Here is a 7,392-nt window from a genome sequence, read left to right as displayed (position 1 = left end):
TAGTGTAAACATAACTTTTATATGCACTGGGAAACCAAAAAATTCGTGTGACTCACTTTATTGCGATATTCGCTTTATTGCGGTGGTCTGGAACTGAACCCGCAATATCTCCGAGGTATGCCTTGTATATGACCTTTCATTTATATGAGCAATTATCAGAACCACTAGTTCTTTGAATAGTCTGAGTGAGGCCAAATAGTAGTACACTTTACTGATAATGGATTGTCTCCCATGTTTTCCATACGAAGATTGAATTGAGGTGTGATGATATGCTTTCCACTGATATACAGATATTAACAAGTTGACTGGAGAGCCTTCAGAGATTTCATTAAGAGAATTTTTTTTTCCCTCCCATGAATTTATTTGATGCTTTTGGATTCAAAATAATGCTGCTTCCTCCAGACACCTTGGAAACTAGGTAAAAAGCAGCCTAGGCAGACTTCTCTTCAGATGGACTTTATTGCCTTTAAATGCAGGAGGTAAGTGATGGCCTCTGTCATCAGAGTATTTGGGTGGGTTTGAGAAGTACGGAAAAATGCTTCAAGAAAGTCTGAAGTATTCCGTGGCATAGGCATCACCCATCTTCCATCATTCATCTAAGATGGTCATTGCCCAAATTATTGAGAAATGTAAGAGTTAACTCTCCAAGTGACCCAGTTCCTCAGACAGACAGAAAAGCAATAATTACAGAATCATGTTTTGCTTTCATTAGAATGCCACAATGGGTACTACTAGAGAAAAGCAGGTGGTCATGACTGAAGCTTTTTTAAAAGTAAAGCAACCCTTCTTATAGATCGCTGTGATCTTAAGGTCCTTGCAACAGCCGGGATGCTGAGGAGGTAGTATCCATCATCCACTATCTCCAGTTCTGCAGAAAAGCAAGAGATTTCTTCATGCTGACAGAACAAAGTTTTTTCCAAGCTTGTCTGTGTAGATGCTGAATACGAAAGCACAACTTGGCTTTTCTTTTTGGTAGGCTACTCTGCCCTGGTGTTCAAGGCAGAAGCCCACTTCTGTCAGTATAACACAGGGGTGGGCAAAACGCAGCCCGGGGTCCAGATGTGGCCTGCCAGGCCATTCTATCCAGCCTGCAGGACCCCTAAAAAATTTAGAAAATTATTATTTATCTGCCCCTGGCTGCCTATCACGTGGCCCTCGATGGCTTGCCAAAACTCAGTAAGCCGCCATCTGCCCAAAATAATTGCCTGCCCCTGATGTGAGGCTTTGGTGACATAGCTCCTGTAGCTACAGAGTAGTATTTTTTCACATCTCTGGCTGATACAGCTATGCCCGCAGAACATTTGTAACATACACCTGAGTTAAGACGAGCGATGTTAAAAGAGGTCAGGTGGGAAAGAAGTGTTCACAGAATTACAGAAGTAGGGGCGGAAGGGACCTTGTAGATCTTTGAGTCCGACTCCCTGCCTGGGCAGGACAAAAAACTGGTCTCCAGTGATTCCAGCCAGGTAGGCATCAAGCCTTCTCTTAAAGACCCACAGGGTAGGAGCCAGCACCACTTCCCTTGGAAGTTGGTTCCAGATCCTAGCTGCCCTAACTGTGAAGTAGTTCTTACAGATGTCTAGTCTAAACCTACTGTCCAACAACTTGTGGCCATTATTCCTTGTTATGCCAGGGGGCACTAGGGGAAACAAGGTCTCTCCCAAACCCTTCTAATCCACCCTAGTGAGTTTATAGACTGTCACCAGGTCCCCCCTCAGCCTTCTCTTGTGAAGGCTGAACAGGTTCAGGTCCCTCAGTCTCTCATTGTAGGGTCTGCCCTGTAGTCTCCGGATCATGCAGGTGGCCCTCCTCTGGACCCTCTCCACATTGTCCACATCCCTCCTGAAGTGTGGCGCCCAGAACTAGACTCAGTACTCCAGCTGTGGCCTGACTAGTGTTGCACAGACGGGGAGAGTCACCTCCTTGGCCCTACTTGAGATGCACCTGTGGATGCACGACAAGGTCCAGTTAGCCCTGCCAACCGTGACCTTGCATTGTCAGCCCATGTTCATCTTGGAGTCAGTAATGACTCCAAGATCCCTTTCTACCTCCATGCTCTCAAGAAGGGAGTTTCCCATCTTATAAGTGTGCTGTTGGTTACTACTGCCCAAGTGCAGCACCCTGTACTTGTCAGTATTGAAACGCATCCTGTTTTTGTTAGCCCACCCTGTAACCTATCCAGGTCTTGCTGCAGTCTTTCCCTCCCTACTAGCGTGCAACTAGGGTTGCAGGAATATCATTTTGCTATTTTATTTGCAAAAGTCAGGGCCACCTCTCTCTCATCCATCTGCCTCTTAACCTACACATTGTTAGTTAGCTTATGTGCATTGCTATGAAGGTAAGACCTGAGATTAAAAAGTAAGCCTTTTTTGGTCTGAAAATAATATTATTGTGCACTTCCCACAGTACTTTTCATCACAGGATTTCAAAGTACTTTACATTCATTCATTTACATCCCCTCCCTTGTGAGTTACGTATGATTGGATAATACACAAAAAACACCAGACAATACACAGTTTACTAAAATCATTGGTTATTCAAATGCTAGCTATGCTCCTTAGGTCATGCACAGCACTCTACTGATGTTCAAACTCTTCACCCAGATCAATGCGTAACAGGCGTTGTGACATGGAGGCAGGAACAGCCCGATTAAAACATTCTGAACTGGGAAACCCAGAACATAGAAAGGAACTATGAAGCAACTGAAGATGGGCCAAGAGCCAAAGTGCAGCCCCTTTAAAGGTCATCAATCTGCAAGCTGCCTAGCTTCACTGTGCTTCAGTGCTGGCTGGGCAAGCCATAGCATAATCTCTAAAATCAGCCGGTACACTCCACCAGCAAAGTAGCTGGCTTTTGAGAATTTTCTAGGCTAGGGCCCTAGAATACACAGACAGTATGTGCTAGGCAACTTGCTCAAAGAACTTTGCAAAATTAACAGTATTGTATATGCCTGACTTTTTTCTTTGAGGTGCAGAATGTCTGCCACTACGCTGAATATAAAGGGAGATGCAGTTGCTCAGTAGTCGGTAAATCAGATCATAAAGTTATGCAGTTGGATCCTGGGTTTGCATTTTATCTGGTCCTAGCTCCTTGAGTAATTACTTGCTCAGTAATGGGTTAAATAGATATGGGTGCCTAAATTACTGAGTTAAAAGCAGCAGCCAAAGTAGATTTAAGAACTGCTAAAATTAATTAGGTTAAAAAAAACACTGTACTGGAAGTAACAGCAAAATAATGAAGAAAATAAATAGTATTTCAGTGATACAAACTAAAGAAAGTTTGGTAAAGAACAAACATAAAGATATTAAAAGAACTAAATAGGTAGAGTCTGGCCAAGTAAAGGTTAAATAAGGTTTGCACACAGAAACTAAAAGAGTATCAACTGAGACTGTTTAGGGTGGGGTGGGCAATTATTTCAGGTGGAGGGCTGCTTAATAAATTTTGGGGAGCTGCTGAAAGCTGCAAGGGTAGCCCCACCCTTGACAGGTGCTGCACCCCCTGGTCACCACCATCTTGAGACCCACCTCTAACCCCCGACCTTTACCACCAGAAGTCCTTGTGGGCTAAATCTAGCCTGTAGGCCATATTTTGCTCACCGCTGGCTTAGGGTGTTTATAGATTTTTTTTTTTGGGGGTCGGCAAGGACCTATTAGATCATGGAGTCCGACCCCCTGCCCTGGGGGGTAAATGGATTCTAAATGTGTTCCAAATGGATGCATCATAACTAGGAGCAATAGGATGAACAAAGGGAAATTTAAGTATTCACAAGATCTACTTCACTGCTGATTTAGTCTTCTAAGGGAATCTGTGAATCCCATCACTTGTATCATTTAAAACTGAGCTGAACAAAATGCTGAAAGATTTTCATGGAACAATATTGGACTGAGGGGAGAATAAAAGTTTTAATTTCATGATCTATATAAATGTCTTCCACGCAGCATCCTCTAGTCAAGCCTGAAGTTTATGACAAAATGATATGACAGCATACTGTTATGTTATATAAGATTATCAAACAGGGGGAACAGGAAACTGAAGTAAAATGTATAGAATAGCAGCAAATGATACATAAGTATTACATCTTGTTTATATTTTCAGTGTTAAATCTGTACTTATTTCAAAACGTTGTCCCTGTACATGTAGTGTTTAATGTTAAAGATAGATTTGCAATTTTTAATGAGTTCCACATTAGTTTTTAAAGGGATACCACCCATTTTGAAGCACACAGGGAGTAAAATAGTTTCAGGTGCTACCCCTGCTGCTGAGTTCCCATGCTACATTTTGTGAATTAAAAAGATTCCTTGTTATTTATGTGGCTTTTCATACAGCAACTAGGAAAACTTACTAAGAAGAACTCATGAGACGCTTAAGTATAAAATTAATACATTAAAAAAAAAATCTCTCTTATCCTTCAGTGACAATACTCTTAGGCATTGCTTGTCACAATTACAAGAGAGCATATTTCAGATAGACTGTTCCTTTAAATTTTAAATAAAACAACTGATTATGGGGAACTGTCATTCCAAGTATAAATATACCCATAACGTAACAAAGCTGAGAAGCTCAAAAAAGAGGCATCCATTTTCAGAGTCGTTAAAGCTCAAGGAAACTTCTATGCTCAGATATGGCTACTATAGCACTAATGAACATGACCACCAATGTCACTATTTTCTGCTCTGCTCCTCTGTATATTCTTTTGCACAGGGAGATGTTTATAAATATAACTTGGGATGCTGCTGCTAGACACTAGGATTCTTGCATCACAAGCTGGCTGCTGTCACACCTTCTTGCAAAATGCTTTAAACAAATTACTTTTCACTTGCTCAGAGTTTTTCTTAAACACTAATCAAAATAGCCAGCTTGCAATATAAAAGCACCAATGCCTAGCATAGGCAGTACAAAGGCATCCTTGATTCTGCATCTACAAGTGACCTAATATGGGAAGGCAAAAAATACTAGTATTACATGAAGACGGGACTGTGCCAGCTGCCTGCAGTGATTCCAGCAGCCAGCTTTAAAGTTACAGTGGGTATGTATGTTTCTTAAAGCATGTCTCTGGATATCACTGGAGATGCCCAGGTTCCATGCGTGCAATACCAGATTCTTTCAGCCAGCAACGTCCACTGGGACGAAACCCTGGAAGGCAAAATGAGTCCTACTGCCTTAGCTCCATCTTGCCACCCATGACAGCGAGACAGAACAGCTCTTACCTTTAGATTTCAGATTAGTGTTAGAGTTAGGCAATTATTTGATATTCTGGCTTCCTAGCTCATTGATAAAGACCGTTCTTCATGTGATGCACTGGAATGATAGGCATTTAAATGGCCCCTTCCCCTGTCTTTTGCCCTGGAGAATGCCATATTTCTATATGCTGTCTGTAGATTTTTCTCACACCTCATGCAGAAAGCTTGGGATACCCGAGCAAAGTCGCTTCTGTTACACTGCTGTGGACTACTTACATAAAATAAGACCTTTGACTTGCTACAGATAGTCAAAGTGACCTTCATAAAACATTTAAGATGGGTCTAGGGAACAAGGTACTTGAAAAGGGCATTGGATTGAGCTAGGATTCCCTATGAACTAAGTAAAATAGTTCTTCAGTTATAGCAGCCATCTAGGCCCAAATCAACCTCCTTGGCATGTCTGAGGAATGTCCCTATCACAATTTTAAAGGATAGCCACTTACAGCAGAGCATGCAGTTTCATTTCATGTCACTCCCTAGTTGCTGCTATGAGCCCTGATTTGTAGAGCATTCCTACAGTCTTAATTCAAGGTTGATCCCTGGCAACCCCCCTCCCTCCCACCACAGAGAGATAACTGCCAGCCACTCACCTCCAGCAAGATTCATGCAGTCCTATCAGAAGAAAGAGTTACTTATAGTAGGGCAGTGGCCTGTCAAGAAGACAGTTAAATCACATGGACCCCTAGAAACTACCTCCTTCACTGCTAAACATGGACCCGTTGTAGGCAAGGTTCCATGTCAGTCAGGGATACAGGAAGCAACGGGGCTTGTTTTTCCCTTTCAAAGGCCCTTGGGGTTGTCTTGCTGCGCAGACCACAAGCACAGCACCCACCACAGCGCTGGCCGAAGGAATCTGCTTACACATACCAGTGCAGCAACAATAGGTACAGGAAGTTCTGCCTCTGCTCCCCTGGAATTAGCCCTAAACCCTAGCCTCACACTTATTTGGCCCTAAATCAGGCAGGTTGAACCAAAGCTATGCCTTGGTGTGCACGGATGGGGACATTGAACAAGGCTGGGGCACTGCTGACTCCCTAAGGTGGCCGAGTGGGTCAGCGGGGATGATGGGGGGAGATCAGAAGCAGCACCATTTTTGGGGAAGTCAGCTCGGGTACGAAACAGCAGTCCCTGAGCACACCAGGAGCGGGGAGACAATGCCCGTACCCCACGAGCCGCCCAGTGACTAGGCGCGGAGCGACGCAGCCCCAGCGCAGGGGCCTCAAACCCATCTGGGCGAGCGGCTCGGCGCAGCCCGAAGGTCGCTCCAGGCCACCCCCGCGGGAAGCGCACACGTGGGTCCCGCGGCCCCCGCCCCCACGCAGCGCCCAGCTCCAGCCGGGCTGGGCGGCGCCGTGACGAGGCCCCGGGGAGGTGCCACGTGTCCGGGCGCTGCGCTTAGGGCGGATCCGCGCCTCCCGCGAGCCAGCGCCGCGGCTCCACAACCAGCAACCGCGCGGAGGGCAAGGCGGCCAGACCAGCACCGCCCGCGCACATCCCGCCCCGCCGCCTCGGGGCTGCCGTGGCCTCAGCGGGAGAAACAACCGCCCGGGAGGGAGGTCCTGCCCCGCCCAGCCGTGAGAGCCCAGTTGCAAGGAGGCCGCGGCCGCGAGGCTCTGGGGAGTGTAACTCCCAAGTCGCCCGGGCCCGCCCCAAGACCCCCCGGGGAGACCTGCCCGTTGTCCGTGACTCACCCGCGCGGGGGAAGGAGCGGGGTCACGTCACCACCCTGCCCTGCCCTCCCCCGGCCCCTTTTCTTGTGCCCCTCCCCCCGGCGCAACAGCAAGCGGCCACAGCACGCATGCGCCCCCGCCGGGTCTTGACGCGTGCTTTCAGCCAACCGCCGCTCCCGTTCCCCCGCCCCCTCCGGCGATTTGAATATGCTAATGAGAGCGCGGCGGGAGCCCTATGGCGCGGCGGGCAGGCCGTCACGTGTCGCGGGGACGTGCCGGCGGGGGCGGCGCCCGACCTGCCCAGGCTGCCTTAAAAGGGGGAGTCGAGCGAGGAAGCGCCTCAGTCAGAGACAGAAAGTGCCGGGGTGGGGGGTGCGCGCGGCGGCTCCGCCCCAAACTTCTGAGTTACATCCACAGGGGGGAGGGAGCGGCGACCGCAGCAGCAGCCGGGCAGCCCCCGCCCGCTGCGCCTTACACCCCGC

At 47.3% G+C, this 7,392-nt stretch overlaps 1 long non-coding RNA gene across 1 annotated transcript; it reads right to left on the bottom strand.

The window, feature by feature from the left end:
* Positions 1-443: 443 nt before the first annotated feature.
* On the bottom strand, positions 444-6,995 carry LOC109306553. The gene is made up of 2 exons (XR_002100040.1): positions 6,932-6,995; positions 444-868 (listed from the first exon to the last, which is right to left on the bottom strand). It is a non-coding gene; the product is annotated as an uncharacterized LOC109306553 (long non-coding RNA).
* Positions 6,996-7,392: the final 397 nt, after the last annotated feature.

This window comes from Crocodylus porosus, unplaced genomic scaffold (genome assembly GCF_001723895.1).
Source record: "Crocodylus porosus isolate Cpor-Errol unplaced genomic scaffold, CroPor_comp1, whole genome shotgun sequence".
NCBI lineage: Eukaryota > Metazoa > Chordata > Crocodylia > Crocodylidae > Crocodylus > Crocodylus porosus.
Note: the sequence above shows the minus strand (reverse complement) of the source record. Positions and strands in the feature narration are given on the sequence as shown.